This window comes from Rhinolophus sinicus, chromosome 4 (assembly GCF_057876585.1).
Source record: "Rhinolophus sinicus isolate RSI-liver-muscle chromosome 4, RSI-T2T, whole genome shotgun sequence".
NCBI lineage: Eukaryota > Metazoa > Chordata > Mammalia > Chiroptera > Rhinolophidae > Rhinolophus > Rhinolophus sinicus.
Genome location: NC_142504.1, coordinates 74,997,726 through 75,021,432, shown reverse-complemented (window position 1 = coordinate 75,021,432; position 23,707 = coordinate 74,997,726). Strand labels below are relative to the sequence as shown.

General features: G+C 35.4%; 2 pseudogenes; both read left to right on the top strand.

The window, feature by feature from the left end:
* Positions 1 to 949: 949 nt before the first annotated feature.
* LOC109433836 (large ribosomal subunit protein uL6 pseudogene) lies at positions 950 to 1,558 on the top strand (annotated as a pseudogene).
* A 285-nt stretch (positions 1,559 to 1,843) lies between these two features.
* On the top strand, positions 1,844 to 20,427 carry LOC141573038 (small ribosomal subunit protein eS6 pseudogene; annotated as a pseudogene).
* Positions 20,428 to 23,707: the final 3,280 nt, after the last annotated feature.

Here is a 23,707-nt window from a genome sequence, read left to right as displayed (position 1 = left end):
TTATATTAATTTTTGCTCCAAAAGACACATTAGAGCTGATGGTCTGGCTAGGTCTTATTTTTGGGGAAACACGGTAAAATTACATAGGTTTCAAGTGTACAATTCTGTAATATATCATCTATATATCATAGTGTGTGTTCACCACCCATTGGAAAAACTAATAAAAAATCAATCTAGTTACTTTGAAAGCTGCCCTTATTTTTATCTAGGAAACTATACTTACAATTATCTGTAACCAGAGGTCTCATCCTCTCAGAAAGGGAGCCCATTAGTCTGCAGGTTTCTTGCTTTAAAATTGCCCTTTGAGTCAGGAAGTTTGTTCATAAATGCACATCATTTTGGGTACTTTAGGAAAAATAGAAATCTAATGTGCCCCTTAGGTTAGTTTCCAATCATCTGTTAACTTCTTTAAAATCTGTGCATAGATAAGGGCCAGACCTCTTGCTTTGTAGGTATAAATGAGGAACTTCCTAATTATTCCATGGAAGGAGGTTACTTAAAGGGCAATTGGTATAGTTTATTTCACTGTATTTTTTACCTTTTAAAGTTAATTTTCAGTAAGAAAGTTGAGTAAATTAGATTATTTTTCTTCATGCCATATGGCTATATAAAATAACAGAGAAATCACTGGCATTTCTGCCAAGGGTGACATATTTCTTTTGGGGAAAAATTTTTTTTTTTTTGTCTCTATTGTGTTTTCCTGATTGTTAGAAAAAAACAAAAAACAAAACTGAAAAGCTTTAAATAAAAGAAAGCAATTTTATTGGGATTTCAAAAAGAGACCAGGGACAACAAGAGAAGCAGAAAGAAAAAGAGTTGAATAAATGGAGGTAACATGTCAGGCTTGGACGTGGGTGTATTAGTATGTATGACTTGATAACTGAATTCCATCATCAGTAGATATTTCAGTCTGGGGAACTATTATCCTTAAAACAGAAAATAATCATTCTTTGCTGCATCTACTACGAGGACGAAGGCCATTCTCCTAATCAAACTGTGGACATTCCAGAAAATGTGGACATCACTCTGAAGGGATCACAGTTACTGTGAAGGGCCCCAGAGGCACCCTGCAGAGGGACTTCAATCACATCAATGTAGAACTCAGTCTCCTTGGAAAGAAGAAGAAGCTCCGGGTTGACCAATGGCGGGGAGATAGAAAGGAACTGGCTACTATTTGCACTATCCATAGTCACGTACAGAACATGATCAACGGTGTTACCTTGGGCTCCTGTTACAAGATGAGGTCTGTGTATGCTCACTTCCCCAACAACGTCGTTATTCAGGAAAATGGTTCTCTTGTTGAAATCTGAAATTTCTTGGGTGAAAAATACATCTGCAGGGTTTAGATGAGGTCAGGTGTTGCTTGTTCAGTATCTCAAGCCCAGAAAGATGAGTTAATTTTTGAAGGAAATGATATTGAACTTGTATCAAATTCAGCTGCTTTGATTCAACAAGCCACAACAGTTAAAAACAAGGATATCAGAAAATTTTTGGATGGTATCCATGTTTCTGAAAAAGGAACAATTCAGCAGGCTGATGAATAAGATCTAAGTTGTCCAGCTACCAAAACATCAAGATGTCGAGTGATTCCTCACTTACTTTTAAAGATGTAATAAAAGTCATGTGTTGATTTGGGGGGAAAAAACAAAACAAAACAAAACAAAAAACCCAGAAAATAAAAATTTTTTTCCATGTGGAGAGGATGTACTACATGCTTCCAGACCTGTAATTTTAGGGCATTAGTATTCAAGTTAGCATCACTGATGAATTCAAAATCCATTAAAAACAAAAAATGAACTTAGTTCTTTTTTGTGACACATCAGAGGCAGTCGGCTGCTTCAGGATGAAGCTGAACATCTCTTTTACAGCCACTGGCTGCCAGAAACTCATTGAAGTGGACGATGAACGCAAATGTCGTACATTTTATGAGAAGCATATGGCCACAGAAATTGCTGCTGATGTTCTGGGTGAAGAATAGAAAGGTTACGTAGTTGGTGGGAACAACAAACAAGGTTTCCTCATGAAGCAGGGTGTCTTGACCCATGGCCATGTCTACCTGCTCCTGAGTAAGGGGCACTCCTGTTATAGACCAAGGAGGGCTGGAGAAAGCAAGCACAAATCTGTTCGGGGTCGCATTGTAGATGCCAATCTGAGTGTTCTCAACTTGGTCATTGTAAATTTAAAAAGGGAGAAAGATATTCCTGATCTCATTGATACTACTGTGCCTCATTGCCTGGGACCTAAAAGAGCTAGCAGAATCTGCAAAATTTTCAATCTCTCTAGAGAAGATGATGTCTGCCAGTATGTTGTGAGAAAGCCCCTAAACAAATAAGGTAAGAAACCTAGAACCAAAGCTCCCAAGATTAAATGTCTTGTTACTCCACGCATCCTGCAACACAAACATTGGCATATTGCTCTGAAGAAACAGCGTGAAAACATAATGTGTTATATAGATGATGCATTACAGAGTTGTACACTTGAAACCCATGTAACTTTACTAACAATTGTCATCCCAATAAGCTTTAATTTAAAAAACAAAACAAAGAAAAGAAGAAAAGAAAAATAAGGAAGAGGCTGCAGAATCCGCTAAACTTTTGGCCAAGAGAATGAAGGAGGTCAAAGCAAAACGCCAGAAACAGATTGCCAAGAGACACAGTCTGTCCTCTCTGAGAGCTTCTACCTCTAAGACTGAGTCAAGTCAAAAATTAGATTTTTCTAAGAGTAACAAATAAATAAAATTATATATAGAAAAGAAAAGAAAGAACTCAACCCCACAGCCTGGGCTGTACCTTGTGTATCCTTTCCTAGGAGATCACCTCATTTTCTTCTCTTTCACCTAGGCACTGGTCCTCTTTTATTCTTGCTCTATAATGCCTATGTAATACGCCTTTTACCACCTAAATATATTTCCTATCTATCCACTTCTCACTATTGTCACTGCTACAACTTTAGACATCATATGTTCCCTGGGTTACTGTAATTGCTTCCTATCAGGTCTTACTCAACTGCATGTGTCGTTCTCCAATGATTTCCCCTTACTTGCATCTAGAGTAATCCCTTCAAAACACAAATCTTAATTCATAATCCTCTTTGCTAAGAAAGCTGCAATGAGTTCCATCGCTTTTAGGATAAAGACTATGGCTTACATGGCCTATATTGTCTGTTTGTCCAACTACCTCTTTAGCTTCATCTCCTACCATGCTCCTCTTCACTCTTACTCTCTTGTTTCCTCCTTTCCCAGGGCATTGGCATATGCTCTTCTCTCTTCCTGGAATGCTCTTTTCTCTCCTTTCTTTACCTCATTAGTTCCTGCTAATGGTTCTTAACTTTGCTCAAGAGGCTGTATCTCAGGGAAACCTTTCTTAATTGCCATCTTGACGAGCTGAAATCGCCTGCTTAAATATTCATCCAGCACAGGGTAGCTCTCCTTCATTTCACATTACTGGTGCAATTTTACATTGTTAAAGTTTGTATAATGCCTAACTCCCCACTAGGTTGTAAGATCTTTGTTCTTGCTCACCATTATATTTCTAGCACCTAGCACAGTGCCTGACATAGAGCAAGTTCTCAAATATTACTGAGTGAATGAAAACTGTGTTATCTTCATATCTATCATACTGTATTTCAAGGAAGCATGTCTTATAAAACTTATGAACAAGTCACCAACTTGTAGCCCAGGCTCTGTCACCAAGTTTGCCTTTAGTTTCTGTGCTTAAATCCTTGTCTTGGTTCTTTGCCCAATATTCCAGTCCATTCCTGTTTCTCCCTCTGGTCATTGCAAGATCTTAAATCTTGCCTCTGGAAACCCATTTCCTGTGTTTGCCCACTATCTTTTCTATGTCTGAGCGGTTAGCTGTTAATATTTTCTCCATTCAATCCCATATGGTCTGTCCAGCTTCTAAGCTCCCACAGCCTTTGTTGTGACATTTACCTTTTTAAAAAAACAACTCTTAAAACAATAATTAAATATGTGTAAATAACTGTCAATCCCTGCTCTTCAATTTAAAAAATTCATTTGTAACTTTACTAGTCAAATATTGAAAACTGTGACTGACACTGAGTCAAAACACAAAAGAATAGTATCTCGTAACTAGGAGACCAGAGGTCTGCCAGGGCACAGGCACAATGAGGTCATGGGCTTGGTGATGATACTGATGTCTAGGGTCTTTTAGTGTCTGTTCTCTGCCATCCTCAGTGTTTTCTTTGTCCTAAACCTGATACCCCTTGTGATTGCAAGATGGCCACCAGTGTCAACCAGAGCCATGCATTTCTTGGTTCAGGTCTAGCAAAATAAAGAGAAAGGAACTTTTTTTTTAAACCCCTAAAACATACAATACAAGTCGTTTCCTTCAGCTTGATTGTACCAACGTTAGTTATATTCCCATTCCTGACCAATAATAGCCATCAGGGCATACAATGCATTTATTCCTTTGGAAATTAATCAAGATGCCCTCTGGAATTACCTGAATGAAGTCAGGGTTCTGCTAGGATGGAGGAAGGAGGGAGTGGATACTGGCTGGCTAACAAACAGTATTCACTACAAATATAATAACTACTATGGGCAAAGGGCTGGGTATAACACTAAGAAAAAATGAAAAACAAAACTTTTGTAAGTTTGAGGAGACAGAGGAGTAAATAAATAAGTACAGTAAAAAGTCATGAATGTTAAACAGTATTGTAAACCACAGGGAGCTTTTTCCTCTTGGGGTATGGGGATTGTAGGGGCAAGGGAGTCAGTTTTGCTGGTTGTCGTATAGAGTTCTATTCTGTGGCAGATAGACCTTGCTGTTCATTGGCCCTCAGGGAGGAGGCTGATTAGACAGCAAAGGTGTTTAACTTTCTGTCTTTGGATATTGCCTCCCCTGCCTTCCCGAATAAACCTGTATGAAAATTTAAGTGAATGGTTTAGGTAATTTTCCCAAGCCACAGTGAGTTGGGGAGATATTCAGTTTAGCTACATCATTCCATTGCATCCTACAAAATGAAGCCCCACGGTGTAAACCTTGAAGGCTGTCACAAAGGAAGCTCATCTATTCCCAACTCTTCCTCCTTTTTTTCGCGTCTCTTTAACTTGTTCCCTGTAGGTGTCCTCAGTGCCCTTCTGTTCTTCCGGATATATCTTGGCATGTTCCATGCTTCTCCCTTCCATCTTCTCAAACATATCCACTTGTTCTCTCCTTGTGTTTTGCCGATTTCACCGCCTCTGTTGTCTAATGAAATGCCAGAACATTCTCTTCTGCTCAGCTCTTTTGGCCTTGCAGAGGGGAGGAGTGAGGACAAGCCATGAATGGGTACAGTGTGGGGTTAGGAGAAAAACCATGGAGGTTTTTACCCTGTTTGACAGCTGGCTTTTCCCTGAACCTGAAATTGGTGCCTCTTTATTAGAGAATTGATATTTTTCTTCCATATTAAATAAGGAATTAATATTTTAAGTATTAATTAAAATATTAAAAATATTTCTTCCTGATATTTCTCAGGAATGACTTTATTATGCTAAGGCAGCTTTTCCTTCTCTGGTTTATAAGGCACCCTTCTGTAATCTAATGAATGGGATAACACCCAAATTACTTCTCTTGAATCTCTATGTTTAGTCCACGACCAGTGAGGGAACTAGAAAGAATGACTTGTAATGTGGTGATACAGGAAGTTTACAGGAAGCTCATGGCATTTGAACTGGGCATTAAAGAATGAGAACTGTAGTTAATAAGAATAGGTGTGAGAAAGGTGAATTCTGGGGCTGAGGGACCAGTGGATATAAAACCCGGAAGCATAAAACTGATACATTCTGCGCAGGAAAAGTTATCCTTGAAAGACTGAAATTGTATTTTGACAATTTGATTATTGTATCCTTAAATCTTTCTTGTTTTAAAATCCCATATAAAACACTTCTTTGTGAAACTATTTTTAACTGAGTCTAGTAGTATGGCAGTGTTCCCCCAATCTTATTTTTAATTCTTGACTTGATTTTGTAGGTAGGAGTGACAAATGAAATTGGGTTTAATTACATTAATTCTTCTAGTTTAAAAATAAAGGTAGGTGATGACATATTGTGAATCAAACTCTTAAGAGTGGAGATGGGCATTGGTGGGTGGAAGCACAAAGTAATTTTTGCAGAGGAGAATTATGGCTAATAAAGGATATTTGATTTCAGTTATGTCTTAATTCTTCATATGTCAAATTAAAGTTCCAGGCTAAGAAATTAATTTCATATCCTGATGATTTCCCCAAAGTATCAATCATTATATGGCAATTCTCCTAAAGTCTGGGAATATAAAACTACAAGTCAACCAAATTCTACATATTAAAATCTGATTCTGTTTCTTTGCAGTCTTTTATTGCTTCTCATCCTTCTCTCTTGTCTGTCTAATATTTTACTGCTAAATGGAATGAAAGGAGCAAATAGACACACTGCTCTTCCATTTCATGGAAAGATCAATTAAAATAGCTGTAGAAAATTTGTTACAATCCTTGGTTAGGTTTATGGACAGTTGAAAATGTGTTTTTCTGGCCTGCCTTTTGATGACACTAGCACATATGAAAGAAGTGTAACTAAAATAAAAAGGGACACTTCCTCAGCTCAGGATAGTTTCTTGGTTCCACATTTTGTTCCTGAAGCATCTAGTTGGAGAAGAAGATGCTAGAAATACTGTGAAGCCTGTAGATAGTTGTGGTCAAAGACTGGCCAGTATTTGCTTAAAATTCTCTATCTTCAAAGGGAATTTTATCAAATTATGACAAGCATCATTTGTTATTCTCTTGACTTCCTAGCTTAAATCTTGTAAAAATGTGTTTATGTTTTAGCTGTATTGCCATTTAGATTAAATGCCTGATCTGTCAAATATTATATTTGGAAGGGATTTTGGACATTGCTTTGTCCATCTTCTTCATTTTCCTCTTGGGACAGGTTTAGTGAACTCGTATTGCATTTTGAGGAATAGATTTAGAAGTTAGGAAATAGAATCATTGTTTTATGTTGCTTTTGGTATAAAGCAAAGTTCTCTAGAGATCAGATTTGAAATGTCAAAAGAACAGTGAGTAAACATACAGGCTAAGGAAGTCTAAAGGAACATCACCAAAGCTAGGAAAGTTAAATTTCAATTTAGAACATGGCCTTAGAGGTGTCAGATTGGGTAGCTGATATCCCAGTTCAGATGGCTCCATGGGGTAGCTGGGAGAAAATGGCCAACATAGCAAATGGTGAATTCCACTACTGAAATTCATGAATGCTCAGTCCTTTATTTTTTAAAAAGGTGGCCATACTCAAGTATTCTCTACGTAATGATATTGGTTTGTTTCCCCCCCAAATTGGTTGTAAAACAAATTTTGTATCATGAAATTGTTTTCACCATGATTGGCATAATGGATTGGAAATATTCTCTCAGGGAAATTTTTTGGTTTCAACATGAAATACAAAACAAAACAAAAAGTCTATGCATAAAATATTCTATTGCCTTTTGGAAACTTACATTACATAGTACTAAAATCATGTGAAATGTTAATGACCGCAAGTCTCAATATGCAAAAACCTTGCCAGAAATTTTATTCTCAAGGGACTAAACTTATTTGAAGGAAATGATCCTTCAAATGACCTTGCCTGGAAAGTCAGTCATTAGTGATGCAACAGAATAAAGATACGTTGCTGCATAACAAATTACTATAAATGTATTGGCTTAAAACAACATCCATTTATACAGTCACAAGGGTACATCAAGTTATTTTGACGCTTGGACTCTGACTTCCCTTTCTGCCATTAACTGAAGAAAATTCTTTGCTTTTAAAGGGCTCCTGTGATTAGATTAGGCCCACCAGGTTAATTTCCATTTTGCTTAATAGAGTAATATAATTACAATTGTATCCTACCATATTCATGGGTTCCACCCACACTCAAAGGGGAGGAGGTTATATAACAATGAGGGTGATTGGAGGCCATTCATAGAGTTCTGCCCACCATAGGGATGAGCTTGGATTTCTATAACCCAAATATTTTCCTTTAAAAATTCCAAAGCATAAACTAAAAATTGGACAAATGTTAGTTTATACATTGTTTCTATAGCTAATGCATTTCTATAGACCTATATTTTAAAGAGTTTTAAGCTTTTAAATTTTTAGCCCAATTTAATTTTTAGTTTAATATATATTGCTTCCTGGTTATGAATAGACGTTGTAGTCAGACAATGTCTGCCAATTAATTTGCGAACTTATCTTTGAAAAAGTGCTACCTACCTCATTACTGAATATCAATATGGTCACCTTCGAAGTACTCCCCTTAGGAAGCTATGCACTAATGCCAGCACCTAGTCCACTCTTCAAAGCAAGTTTGGATCTCTTTTTCTGAAATGGCCATCAGAGCTGTCGTCGTATTGATCAGAGCTGACCCTTGATTCCCTGAAAGTCATCAAAATGTCTTTCTTTCAATATTTCCTTTATCTTCAGGTACAGAAAGAAGTCATTGGGGGCCAGATTAGGTGAGTAGAGAGGGATTTCCAATACAGTTATTTGTTTACTGGCTAAAAATTCCTCACAGACAGTGCTGTGTGAGCTGGTGCATTGTTGTAATGCAAGAGCTCCTTTGGGACCATTTTTGCACACACCTTCTCATGACAAGATTTTCAGTTAAGATTTTCCTGTTCCTCTATCGATGTTTTCTTGGTCTGCTATGCTTCTTACTTTCAGCCGATGATTTTTATGCACAATTCGATGAATTTTTGCAAAGTTTTCATCAGTTCTGCTCGTTACTGGCTGCCCTGACCTCACTTCATCAGTGGCTCATTCTCTCCCCTCAGAAATACGTTTAATCTGTTTGTACACTGCTGTCTTTTTCATGGCATTATCCCCATAAACTTGGAGTAACATGTCCCTGATTTCACTTCCAATCTTGCCAAGTTTAACAAGAAATTTAATGTTTGTTCGTTGCTCTAATTTAGGCTCAGACATTCTTACAATGGCACACAAAAACATGCAACAACAATAACGAACGCCACTCATCAAGACACCAGTACACGTCCACACAAACACAGCGGTGAGGTTATGAAACCCTACCGAGCTGTTTGTAGTGCTGCCAATGTAAGTGCACAATGTCAAGTTCGTGTTGTATTAGACCTTATATATAATACATACACATAGATATGTAATACACAAGGAATATAAATAAATACTGTTAATGTTTTTGCCATATTTTATCTTAATCTTTTTTTGTGCACAATGTGTGTTTCAGTTTTTAAATTTTCAGTCATATTTTTGGTCACACTCTCTGCATCGTTAGTTTTCATTATTTTTTTAATCATAATCATTCCTCATGACATTTAACACTTTTCATAGGCAAACTATTAATAGTTGCATGATAAATGCTGCCTGTAGATTAATCTGTTTAATTTGTATTTTTATTGATCTAGAGCTAATACTTACTTTCTATGAAATGGAAAATATCCACTATATTTTAATGATTCATACTTCTAAATTATTATTTCCATAACAGTGAATTTTTGCATAGTGAGTTTTCTTTAAGTGGATGCATACAACTTTTTTTAATCAGTCACACACCTGTACAGAAGGTAGGAAGTTCCCTAGTGAAGAGTTAAATCTTTCCCGTATAAATTTTTCTTTTCTTTTTCTTTTTTTTAGAATGTTATGGTTAAATTTTTAATCAGTCTTTGATCTGTTGTTGATTGAAACAGGTCCATCCATTTAATAGTACCTTGAAATGTGTAGTTTATAAAGTAATCTCTACTTCTATTGCAAACAGAAAAGAAATAAAGGGTCTCTAGGAACAAAATGAATTGCTCTGCATCAAGTTGCACTGCCATTTAAAGCAAGTTTGCCTTTGTATTATGATTGTATTCTTCATTATTTGAAAACTTTAGGCATACATCAGTTTTAGTTTTGTGGAGTTTCTATTGTCAAGCTGACTATTATTTGTTATTTGTTCAATCTTAACTTCATTAACCTTGAATGAGTGTATTTTTGGTGAAAAAAAATTCTTTATAATATCCATTTTTGTTTTTTAAAAGTATTTCTTATGTCTCACATTTAATTTTGAAAATATTATAATGATATGTATGGTGATGGAAGGAGAACTGACTCTGGGTGGTGAACACACAATGCAACATATAGATGATGTATTATTTTACTAACAAATGTCACCTTAATAAATTTAATAAAAATTTAAAAAAGGAAAGTACTATAATAATATGTTAATCTAATTGATTATTTTATTAAACTGTTATGTTCCAAATTTGGAACTTTAAACATTGTGAATGCTGTAGGTGATTCAAAAAAATTTTGTGGAATCACAATTTTAATTGGACTGCCGACTCTTATGAGTTTCATTTTCACTTCAGAATCCACTTGCTCTGATTTTAAACTATTTTAATCAGTGGATTAAGAGACCACAAATATAGTTCCAATGCACAATGACCTCACTCCCATAAATAGATTTCCAATGAAGAAGAGGGAGAATGCTCTGTTTCTTTTATCCCCTAATTGCTTTTAGCTTCTGCAAAGGTTCTGTTTTGTCCAGGTGGTTGTTTTGAAGCATGTTGTGCTTTCTGAATCTCTTGAAATATTTACAGATGATGAATCTGCAGCCAAAACACTCAATAAACAGCACCTGCAGAACTTAGACTTTGTCTAAACTTGGAAGTTGGAACTGACGACTGGTGGTTTGGCTAGGTCTAGGGAATGTGATTTTTGGAGGACAGTTTCAGAAATTTGACATGAAAGCTTTAATCATATTTACAACCTAACTACCAGATTTCTTTTTATACAGTATATCTTGTCATTTTATTATAGTTTCAATTGTTTTTTTTAAATAATATGTCAGGTTACCAATTTTTTTTGGTAATTAAGAGATTTTATAAATGTTACAAATTTGCAGAACTGTACCTTTAAGTTAATTTGGGACTGAAAATAAGATTCCCTGAATGTATTACGCAGGGGGTCAGTTTTTATCTCTGCTCTAACCCTCCATCCAGGGGTGTGCTGGTAAATATTTAATAACTGGCTTGCCAAAAATAAAGAAAGAAAAGCCCTGATTTGTAGAATGAGCTGATTTCCATGTAAATACTTCCTCCATGACTACTTTCAAGGTACCAAAGATTTAACTGCTAACTTGCAAAATTTCTGATAATTTAATAATCGGCCGATGAGCTGGTATAATTAGGAACTGCTATAAGTCTGCTACAGCGTACCATTGCTGGAGTCTCTGTTATCTCCTGACATACACTCACCTGTCTCAGGTATCCACAATTCAAGAATTTTCGAGTTTTTGTATATTTCCATGTTGTTTATTGTATTAGATTCATGGAGAAGCTGAAACTTTAAGAAGGTTTTAACTCTTTTAATTTTCATGCAACAAAATTGCCAACAGCAACTTCCTGCCTTTGAAAACTTTTTTTGCATTGAGAGCAAGAGATCTTATTTTTAGGGAGAAAATAAAGTTTGTTATCCATTCACTTCCCCCAACCCCTGAAGTAAATTGAGTGAGAGAGAAAAGGGAAGAGGAATTGTAAAGGCAAAATTTAGTCTAATGATGTTTATGGCTCTTTTTTTTTTAAATTAAAGTTTATTGGATGGACAATTGTTAGTAAAGTTACATAGGTTTCAGGTGTACAATTCTGTACTACATCATTTATGTACACATTGTGTGTTCACCACCTAGAATCAGTTCTCTTTCTATCACCTTGTATTTTATCCCTTTTACTTCATCTACAACCTCCCTCCTGTTCCTTACCCTCTGGTAACCACTAAACTGTTAACTGTGTCTATGAGTTTTTGTTTCTTCATTTGTTTGTCTTGTTCCTTTGTTGTTTTCATTTTTATATACTCTTTATGGCTTTTATATGAACTTCTGAGGTGTAAGTACAGGTACTTTTTTCCTAGCAAAGAGTAGGTTCTTAAAAGTGTGCTGAAGGAATAAGATTCTGCTTGCCTAGACTGAAGATGGAGAGTCACTTAGGCTCTTTTAGAAATTACAGTAGCTTTCTGAGGGTGTTTTATTGAGTGGTCTTACAATAGTGAAACAGAATAAGAGAAAGGAAATGATGTCAAAATGGCATTATCATCCCTCTCTAACTGCTCTTGAAGCAGTCCTCCAAGAATTTTGTGGCTTCAGTCTTCAAATGTGGTTAATTAGGCCTTATAAGCAAAGGAGGTGGTGAGGGAGAAGTTCTAAGCCTTTTAGTCAATCCTGGTTAGATCAACTAGCAAGAGAGAATGAAGTCTACCCAAGTTTCCATTCTCTTGGCTTTCCCAACATTTCATTTATTTACTAGTATTTGGGTGATTTTGATTTAATTCACCGGAGCTCCCAGAGACACACGATTGTATTGCAAGGACTCTCCAGGAACATTGAGGGATCTCAGTGATCATCAAAGCGATTGCTAACATTTAAAACAGTGAAAATATGAACCCCTGTATATTCTCTTTGAAAGACAAAAAATAATTATTTTTTTCTTTATTCTATTAAAGTTATTGGGGTGACAATTGTTAGTAAAATTACATAGGTTTCAAGTGTACAATTCTATAATACATCATCTAAATATCACATTGTCTGTTCACTACCTAAAATCAGTTCTTCCATCACCATATATTTGATCCTCTTTTCCTTCTTCTATCACCGCTTCTTCCCCTTACTCTCTGATAACCACTAAACTGTTGTCTGTGTCTATGAGTGTTTGTTTCTTTGTTTGTTTGTGTGTTCCTTTGTTGTTTCCACATATGAGTGAAGTTATATGGTTCTTGACTTTTCCTGCCTGACTTATTTTGCTTAGCATGACAATGTCAAGATTCATCCATGTTGCTGCAAATGGCAGTATTTCATCTTTTGTTATGGCCGAGTAGTATTCCATTGTGTATACTATGTTTCCCTGAAAATAAGACCTAGCCAGGCAATCAGCAATAATGTGTTTTTGGAGCAAAAATTAATATAAGACCCCCTCTTATTTTACTATAAGACCAGGTCTTTATAATATAATGTAATGTAATGTAATATAATGTAATGTAATATAATATAATATAATATAATATAATATAATATAATATAATATAATAAAACATAATACCAAGTCTTATATTATGCTCCAAAAGATGCATTAGAGCTGATTGTCCATCTAGGTCTTATTTTCAGGGAAACAGGGTATATACCACATCTTCATTATCCAATCATCTATCAAAGGACACTTTGGTTATTTCCATGTCTTGGCCACTGTAAATAATCCTGCGATGTTATTCTTGGGAGTATAGTGACTCAATTGCTTGCTTAAGTTGCATTTTCTCCATGATTACCTATTTTCTTTTGACAAATTAAAATTCAATGAAAGCAGTGTTTTTGAGTACATTTATTATACTTGGGAAAACTTATGTTGGCATGAAAAGTTTTAGAAATTCTTACTGTATTTTTATTTTCAGAAACAATAGCATATACCATTAGAATTGGATTGACTCTTTTTTTTTAGATTAAAGTTTATTGGGGTGACAATTGTTAGTAAAGTTATATAGATTTCAGGTGTACAGTTCTGTAATACATTATCTATATCTCACATTGTGTGTTCACTACCCAGAGTCAGTTCTCTTTCCATTACCATATATTAGAGCCCGTTTACCCTCTTTTAGAGCCCCCTCCTTCCTTACCCTCTGGTAATGAAACTTTTAACATAAAGAATTGGATTGACTCTTGATTATTGAAACATGATATTGTCTTTGTTAATTTCTCTATTCCTTAGGCATGATTATAGAGTCATCAATTCAAGCCAAGGCAAAGGTATTCTAATTAAATCTGAGGGAATAATTAGGTTAAATTGTGACTGAGTTAGTAAAAGGAAATAGATGGAGCTTGAATAGAAAGCTAATTTAATCATATTGGAGATTGAAGTTGTCAGTATGTATGAGGTGTGATTAAAAAATATGGTGAGAGTTTAAATTAAAAGAAATTTTATTACAGTAAAAGATACATTGCCATTAACCCACCTCAAAATACTCGCTGTTGCTTCAAACACACTTATCCCATTATTCTTGCCACTTTCTGAAGCAGTTCTGGAAGTCCTCTTTCGTGCGTGTCTTTAGTTGTGCTGTTGTGGCTGCCTTGAGATCCTGAATTGATTCAAAATGTTATTCATGGTAATATTGACTTTGGGGAAGAGTCGCACAGCGCCAAACCCAGTGAATAAGGTAGATGAGAACACACCGTAATGTTTTTATTTGACAGAAATTGCCATACCAGAAACAATGTGTGACACAGTGCCTTTCCGTTGTGATCACAAAATATGGTGAATGATGCTACCGAGTGCCATCCAATGGAAAGGCAGGGCTCTTCAATATGAGAAGTAGCATGTCCAACCTTAGTAACAGTGTGAGAGAAGTCTCAACTTGTTTGGTGCAGTCAGTCGGGTGTGAGGTAAGGTTGAGAGAAGGTGTGTTTTAAAGTGTGCCATAAATCGTCTTCCATCATGACAACACTCCGTTTCACACATGACTTCTGGTATATGGCAATTTCTGTCAAATAAAAATATCATGGTGTGTCCTCATTCATCTTATTCATCAGATCTGGAACCATGCAACTTTTGGCTCTTCCCCAAAGTGAAAATGACCATGAAAGATAAACATTTTGAATTGATTCAGGACATCAAAGCAGCCATGACAGCACAACTAAAGACACTCACACAAGAGGACTTCCAGAACTGCTTCAGAAAGTGGCAAGAATATGGGATAAGTGTGTCCAAAGTGAGGAGTATTTTGAGGGGGATTTATGGCAATGTGTCTTTTACTGTAATAATTTTTTATATTTAAACATTCACCTAAGTGTTTGATCACACCTCATACATAACATTCTCAAACTTAGAATAAATTTTATATGTTTAAAACTCATAAAATGGATAGTCACTTTTAATAACTTGATTGAGGTATAATTGACATGCAATAAAGTACACATATTTAAATTGTAAAATGTGATACGACTCACCCCCTGCACTGTCCACAGGCAACCATTAAAATTTGAATATTCTTGAATTTTATATATGAGTACCTTGAAGCATACAGTACATAGTCTTTTTGGTTGCATTCTTTCCTTCAACATAGTAATTTTGAAACTGACCTATGTTTCTTGGTATGTATTATAGTTCATCACTTTTTATTGCTAAGTACTACTTCATTGTATGCATATACCACAGTTTATCCATTCACTTGTTTTTTATTTTTATTTATTTTATTTATTTTTTATTTATTGGGGTGACAATTGTTAGTAGACTTATATAGATTTCAGGTGTACAATTCTGTATTACATCATCAATAAATCCCATTGTGTGTTCACCACCCAGAGCCAGTTCTCCTTCTATCACCATATATTTGATCTCCCTTACCCTCATCTCCCACCCCCCTTCCCCCTTAATAGATGTGTAATTGTAACTCATTGTGATTTTGATTTGCATTTTACTAATTACTCTTTGCGTTGAACATCTTTTTGTGTGCCTATGTGTCATTCTTGTATCTTCTTTGATGAAGTGCTTATTAAAATATTTTGCGTTTTTTTTTGTTTGTTTTTTTTTTTTTTAGATTGGGATGTTTATTTTCTTATTATTGAGTTTTGAGAGTTCTTTGTATATTCCGGAGGTAACTCCTTTATCATAGGTGTAATTTGAAAATATTTTCTCCCAGTTTGTGGCTTGTCTTTTCATTCTCCTCACAGTGTATTTCAGAGCAGAAATTTTGATGAAGCATAATTCATTGAATTTTTCTTTTATGGGTCATGGTTTGGGGAAGCATTCAATAAATCTTTGCCTAACTCAAGGTCACAAAGATTTTCTCTTATAATTCCTTCTAGAAGTTTTATAATTTTAGGTCTATGAATCATTTTGAGTTATATGTATATCATGTGAGGTATAGGTTGATGTTCTTTTTTTTTTTTTTTTTTTTTGCATTGGGGTATTCAGTTATTCCAGTACCATTTGTTGAATAACAGTATCTTTCTCCACTAAATTGCTTTCGTATCTTCACAAAAATCAATTGACCAAATATGGGTGAATCTCTTTCTGGGCTCTCTGTTCTGTTTCATTGTTCTATATGACTCTATACCAATGCCACGTTATCTTAATTACTGTAGCTTTATAATACGTTTTGAAGTCAGGAATAGAAATCCTCCAAAGTAGAAGTCCTCCAATTCTATTCTTGTAATAAAGATTTTACCAACCTCTCCTATTTCCCGTGTCCCAGCTCCTGGCAACTACCTTTCTACTCTCTGTTTCTGAGTTTGCATTTTTGTTTTTTTTAAAAATCTTATGCATATAGGTGATACCATGCAGTATTTGTCTTTTTCTGTCTGGCTATGTCACTAAACATAATGCTTGTCTCCAGGTTCATCCATGGTGTTACAAATGGGAGAATTTCCTTCTTTTTAAAGGATGAAAAATAGTCGTGTGTATTTGTGTGTGTGTGTGTGTGTGTGTGTATGTGTGTGACTGTTTTATTATTAGTTTCAGATGTACAAAACAGCATAATGATTAGACATTTACACACCTCACAAAGTTATAACCACAGCAAGTCTACTAACCCCCTGACACCATACATGGCTATTACAAAACCATTGAATATATTCCCTATGCTGTACTTTACATTCTATGACTATATATATATTAATTATAGTTGACACTCAATATTATATTAGTTTCAGGTGTACAGTATACTAGTTAAGCGTTTATATAATTTATGAAGTGATCCCCCCAGTAAGTATGGTACTCATTTGACATTATACACAGTTTTTACAATATTATTGACTGTATTCCCCATTCAGACTGAGAAAGACAAATTCTATATGATCTCACTTATATGTGGAATCTAAAGAACAGAATAAATGAACAAAGAAAACAGAAGTAGATTCATAGATACAGAGAACAAACTGATAGTTGCTAGATGGGAGGGTGGTTGGGGAGATGGGTGAGAAAGGTGAAGGGATTAGGAAGTACAATTAGTAGTTACAAAATAGTCACAGGGATGTGTATCACATTTTCCTTATCCATTCTTTTGTCAATGAACAATTACATTGTTTCCATAGCTTAGCTGTTGAGAATAATGCTACAATGAACATGGGAGTATAGATATCTCTTCAAGATAACGATTTCACCTCCTTTGTATATATAAAGAGGTGGAATTGCTGGATCATATGATAGTTTTATTTTAAGTTCTTGAGGAACCTTCATGTTGTTTTCTATAATGCCCATACTAATTTACATTCACACAGACAGTGTACAGGATTCTATTTCTTCACATCCTTGTTAGCATTTGTTATTGCTTATCATTTTGTTAATAGATATCCTAACAGGTGTGAGGTGATATCTCATTGTGGTTTTGATTTGCAAGTCCCTGATGACTAATGATGTTGAGCATCTTTTCATGTACCTATTGGCCATTTATACGTCTTTTTTGGAAAAATGTCTACTCAGGTACTTTGCCAATTTGTAAATTGGGTTATTACTATTAATTTTTGCTATTGAGTTGTATGAGTCTCTTGTATATTTTGCATATTAACCCCTTACTAGACATGTGGTTTGCAAATATTTTTCTCCTGTTTCATAGGTTGCTTTTTCATTTTGTTGATGATTTCCTTTGCTGTGCGAAGCTTTTTAGTTTGATATAGTCCCACTTATTTATTTTTGCTCTTGTTGCCTTTACTTTTAGTGTCAAATCCAAAAACTAATTGCTAAGGCCACTGTGAAAGAGCTTACCCTCTATGTTTTCTTCTAGAAGTTTTATGGTTTCAGGTCTTATGTTCAATTCTTAAATCCATTTTGAGTGGATTTTTGTGCATGGTGTACAAAGTTGCTCTTCACTTGCAGCTTTTAAGATTCTTTTCGTCTTTAACTTTTGGAAGTTTAATTATAATGTTTCTCAGTGTGGGCCTTTTTGGGTTCATCTTCTTTGGTATTTTTTGGGCTTCCTGGATCTAGATATCTTGTTTTTTCCCTAGGCTAGGGAGGTTTCAGTCATTATTTCTTTGAGTAAGCTCACACTGCCCCTTTATCTCTCTTTTCTACTCTGGGACCCCTATAAAGCATATAATGGTCTGCTTGATGGAGTCCTATTAGTCCAAGAAGTTATCTTCACTCTTTTAAATTCATTTTTCTTTTTGCTTTTCTGATTAAATGAACTCCACTGCCCTGTCTTCGAGTTCACTGATGCTTTTTTTCAACTCCATCTAGTCTGCTGTTAAACCCTCTATGTATTTATTTTTGTTCAGTTATTGCGTTCTTTAGCTACATGATTTTTGTTTGGTACTTAAAATTATTTCTACCTCTTTGTTAACATTCTTGCTCTGTTTATGCATTACTCTTCTGACCTTGGTGATGATCTTAATGACCTTTATTTTAAACTCTGTATTGTATAAATCACTTATTTCTGTTTAATTAAGGTTGATTTCTGAAGATCTATGTTGTTTTCTTGTTTGGAACATATTCCCTTGTTTCTTCTTCTTCTCCTTCTTCCCATTCCCTTTTTCCTTCTCCTCCTTCTCCTCCTCCTCTTCTCTTCTTCTTCCTCCTTTTTTCTGTATTGGTTTCTGTGAATTAGATAAGACAGCCACCTTTCCCAGTCTTGACAGACGGACACTGTGTAGGAGATGAAACCTATAAATGTTTGTCTCTCAAACCTTTGTAATTGTCCAAGCTGCTGTCTTTGCTGTTATTTTCTCTCAGTAGTTGAAGGTGTGCTAAGACCTGTCAATTTCCCAAAGCATGTGAAATGCCCATTACGCCTATTCAGGCTCCCAGGGAATTCCTAATTACCTGCCTCTTCAGCTCCCTGATGCAGGCTAATTGGAAACCAGACCTTAAGGCAACAGCTGGGAAAAGCAGGGTGTTAGATATGCTGCGCAGCCCCTACTAGGGAGAAACCAGGAGTTGAGTGTTTTTGCCTATGTACTCTGTGCTGAGCCAGAGGGAATAGTTACTGAGAGAGCTTATGTTCCCAAAGAGAACAACCCATTGTTTGTGTGGTCTCAGAGGACTTGTGAATGCTGAGCCTCATCAGTTCTCAGAGATAGGTGAATTGGGAATTTGGGAATTGGTTCCTCAGGTGGCAATTATAACAATTGGGGTGCTAGATATGTGGACAACTTCTTCCAGAGAGAAGCTGAAGACTTGGTTTTACTGTTCCAGTACACTGATGGAGACCGTAGGGGATGTGTTTATCAGCTTGTTCAGGCTTCCAGGAAAATCCCTGTCATAACCCATATACTGGCTGACTTGAAGTAGTAACCTGAGGAAGCAGTTGGGAAAGTTTGCATTCAGATCCCTTCCAGAGAGCAAAATGGGAGAGGGTATTTTTGCTTGTTCCCTCTGCAGTGTGCCTGGGGTGGAGGGGAGGGAGCTGCAGGAAGTGCTTATGTGCCTGTTTGGAAACTGATTTTTTTGTTTGTTTAATATGACCTGTGAGACTCATGAATGCTGAATCTTGTTGGCTATCAGGGCTAGGTGATTGGAAGGCCATCATTTGTATGGTAGCTGCAAAAATTGAGGAGCTAAATGTGTGGACAAGCTCTTTTCAGGAAAATACTGTGACCTGGTTTTATTGTTGCAGCAAGCCATGGGGAGAAGGCAAGAGGAAGTGCCCACTGGCTCTTTAGGTCTCCAGGGAGGATCACAGTCAGCTCCTAGATGCCAACTAATTGGAAGTCAGACCCCTAGACAGTAGCTGGTAAAGTATGTGGTCAACCCCTTCCAGGGAAAAACTGGGAACTGTCTGTTCCCTCTCTTCTCAGCCCAGGGGTGATAGTTTCAAGAAATACCCACATTCCTATTTAACAACTGCTTTTTGTTTGCTATGTGGGACTCGTGAATGCATTCCTGTTGCCTTTCAGAACTAGATGATTTGGGGGCATGTTCCTTGGGTGGCAGTCTTAAAAGTTGGGGTGCTAAATGTGTGGTCCAAACCATTTGCTTTTCAGAAGCAGAAATTTGGGGGTTCCTTCCCTGTTGTAAGTCGCTGTGACAGGGGTGGGATTTATAGTGAGCATATGTATGTATCAGCCTTTCCTACCTGTTTCTATGTGGGTGTTTTCTTAGTTTCCCGATGTGTAGGAGTCAATTAGTTTTTGGATTTCTCTCCGAGGGAATTGCTCCATGTTTAGCTGTATATTCAGTGCATCTGTGGGAGAAGGGAAAGTCAGGAGCCTCCTATGTTGTTAACTTGGTGATGTTCTAGTCTACAGCACTTTCTTAATTTCTGGTTCTGCAAGATGCTCCAGATGCTCCACCTCTGGGAGAACACAATGTGAATGTGAAGGCAGAGATTGGAGTAACGCCTCTACAAACCAAGGAATGTCAAAGATTTCCTGCAAACCACCAGAAGCTACGTGAGAGGCATGGAACTGATTCTCCCTCACAGCCCTGGAGAGGAACCAGCCTTGTTGACACCTCGATTTTGGGCTTCCAGTCTCCAGAACTGTGAGGCAATGAATTCCTGTTGTTTAAGTCACTCACTTTGTGGTACTTTATTATGGCAGTTCCTAACAATTTGGTAAAGAACTCAAGATTTAGGTGCTGGGTGTGGTTGTTGCTACTGAGATACCATTGCTTCTAAGCCCTCTCAGTCTACAGGCTAGGAAATATATGTATATATACTGACCGATGTGTACATAGACATCTATGGTTGTGTCTGTATCACCTTTGTTTTTAAAAGAATTGTAGATTGACCATTTTGGCACTTTAATTATGTTGCTTATTCTCTTTTGACTTGCATTATTTCTGACAAGAAATTCACTGTAGTCCTTATTTTTGTTTCTCTGTACATCATATGCTTTTTTTTCTCTGCTTTTAAGATTATCTCTTTATCATTAGTTTTAAGCAATTTGATTGTTATGTGCTCTGGTGTGTTTTTTTTTTTTTCATTTTTGGCATTTGGAGTTTGTTGAGCTTTTATAATTTTCATCAAATTTGGAAACATCAGCCATTACTTCTTTAAAAAAATTTTTTTGAACGTATTTCTCTCCTCTGTCAGGGACTCCAGCTATAAGTATATGAAGCTACTTGAAATTGTCTACTATTATGTCTTCAAGGTTACTAATATTTTCTTTTGCAATACTTATTCTACAATTAATCTCATCCAAATTATTTTTTCTTTTCAGACACTTTAGTTTTCAATTCTAGAAGCTTGATTTGAGTCTCTTAAATATCTTTATGTGTCTAATTAATGTGTGTGTGTGTGTGTTTTAGTCTTTTAACATACAATGTTTTAATGTTCTTGCCTGTTAATTCTATCATCTGTGTCATTTCTATGTTGGTTTGGATTGGTTAGTTTTTTTTCCCACCTCATTATGGATATTTTCCTTCTTTGCATGTCTCATAGTTTTTGATTGGATGCTACCCATTGTGATTTTTTTTTATTAGATGCTGGGTGTTTTTGATTTACTATGCTATTAAGTTACTTGGAGGCAGTATCACAATCTTATTTTTAAGGTTGGCTAGTGGAATCACAGCAGTCTTTGCTTATATTCTTCCTTCTATCTTTATTCTTTTATTTATTGCTGAATTCCTGTTCATCCTTTAAGACTCAGTTCAACATTACATCATTCTAGACCATGCCAGAATGATGTGTGTCTTTTCTCACTGCTTCAGAGTCTCATTTCAAGTCACTAAGCCCTAGTATAGTACACTCTTCATACTTTGAGACAAATTATTGTAAAGGTTACTTCTTTCATGAAATTTATTTCCTAGCCAAAGTAGAAGTAAACCCTCATTGCCTTGGATACTCCCCATGCTCTATACACATTCTATCAGAGTATGTGTGACACACTTTAGTTTTGTTTGTTTGTTTTATGTTTCTTTCTATTTATTAGACTTTAAATTTACACAAAGGACACACTGAAGATTTCTCATTCTTTGTGATTTCAAAGTATGGCACTTGGCATATTGTAGGGGCCTAATAAATGTTGGTTGAATAAATTTAGTGTTCTTAGCTTTGTTATATTTCTTTTTGGATCAAGTGTTTGTTATATAAGATCATAGTTTTGTGTTTTTAAAAAGTAGAGCTTTTCCATTTGAAACTTTTTTATTAATTTATAATTTAATTGCATTATTGTTAGAGTGTGTGGCCTATACATTTTAGCCTTTAAAAATTAATTGAGTTTTTCTCTGAATCTGATGCTGGAATTTAAAAAAATAAATTTTACAAAGTTTTGATAATATTTATTTTTTTATAAACATTCTAGAGACATTTGAAAGGATAATGTAATCTTTGTAGGAAATATAACATGCATGTGTGTTTAAAACATTGTTAATTGTCCTCAAATATACATTTACTTATTATGCCATAGACTAACAGGGGTGCATCTCCTATTATACTTATGATTCTGTCAACTTTTCCTTGTATTTATATTGGGCTTTCTTTGATATGTTTTAGTGCTTTGATATTTAGTGCATGACGGTTCATGTCTTCTACCTTTATATCAATATAAAACCAACATCTGATCTTATTTATTTATTGGCTTTTATTTTTGGCCTGAAAATAATAGTTTTATGTTAGTATGATTGTTGAATGCATTTAGGCAAATTACTGCCTATACTTGTATGATAGTGAGAAGTTGTCTGAACTTAGAAATAAGATTGGCCTATGAGTATTAAGTTTTAAAAAATGCTCATAATAGTTGAAAGCAGTGATACAGAATGTCAGCTTAAAGAGAGAATCACTTTCTAGCTAGAACATCCTTATTTTTGTGTACTTAATTCTGGTTAATGTTTTATTATTATGGAGTACATTTCAAATCAGAGTTTATGACAGTTTATGTGGCAATAATTTGCATTGAAAAAATGTTTTACTTTAGTAATGTCTACTCTTATATATTTTGCATTTTGCAGACCATTAGCTGCTTAACAGCTTAGCAGAGAAGCCTACAGCTGAAATATTAGAAAATGATGATTCATTGGAAGTGGAACTGAAGCATCACTAAAATTATATAAATATGTTGAAAAAGATTTTGTGACGGACACATAATTTACTTATTACTTTTGGTATATCTCACTGTCATATATGGCAAGGTACATTTGCACCATATTTAACAAATGGGTTAATGTTTGATTTGGTTAATTTTGTTCATATCTATGGTTCTGAAGTTAAAAATAAAAGCTCATAAAATACAATAGTAACAACGTCTATTACTTTATAGTAGTTCATTAGGGTATTCTGAGTTGTAAAATGCTTTTGATTTAAAGATAATGGGATAGGCTATTTTTTCTTATTGTCAATAATCTAAGAATAGAAAATGATGGAAATATTCTATTTCTCTACCATTGGCTAGTAAATTTTATGAACACTTTTCTCAAGTTAGAAAAAACTGTAATTATAGTAAATAGTAATCTCTGCATCCACAATGTTCCTTTACTGATCTAAAAACATATCTGTGAAATCTTCCAATAATTTTTAGTAACACTTTGTGGATTAGTTGTTTTAAAAACGCCAATACTTGTCAAGAATGAAAAGACCCAAAATTTGAGAAGGGATTTAAAAGGAAAGATGCTCAACTTTACTAGCAATTAGGGAAATGCAAATCAAAACCATGAGAATGCCATCTCACACCTGTTAAAATGGCTATTATCAACAAGACAAATAGTAACAAGTGTTGGAGAGGCTGTGGAGGAAAAGGAACCCTCATACACTGTTGGTGGGAATGCAGACTGGTGCAGCCACTATGGAAAACAGTGTGGAGGCTCCTCAAAAAATTAAGACTAGAATT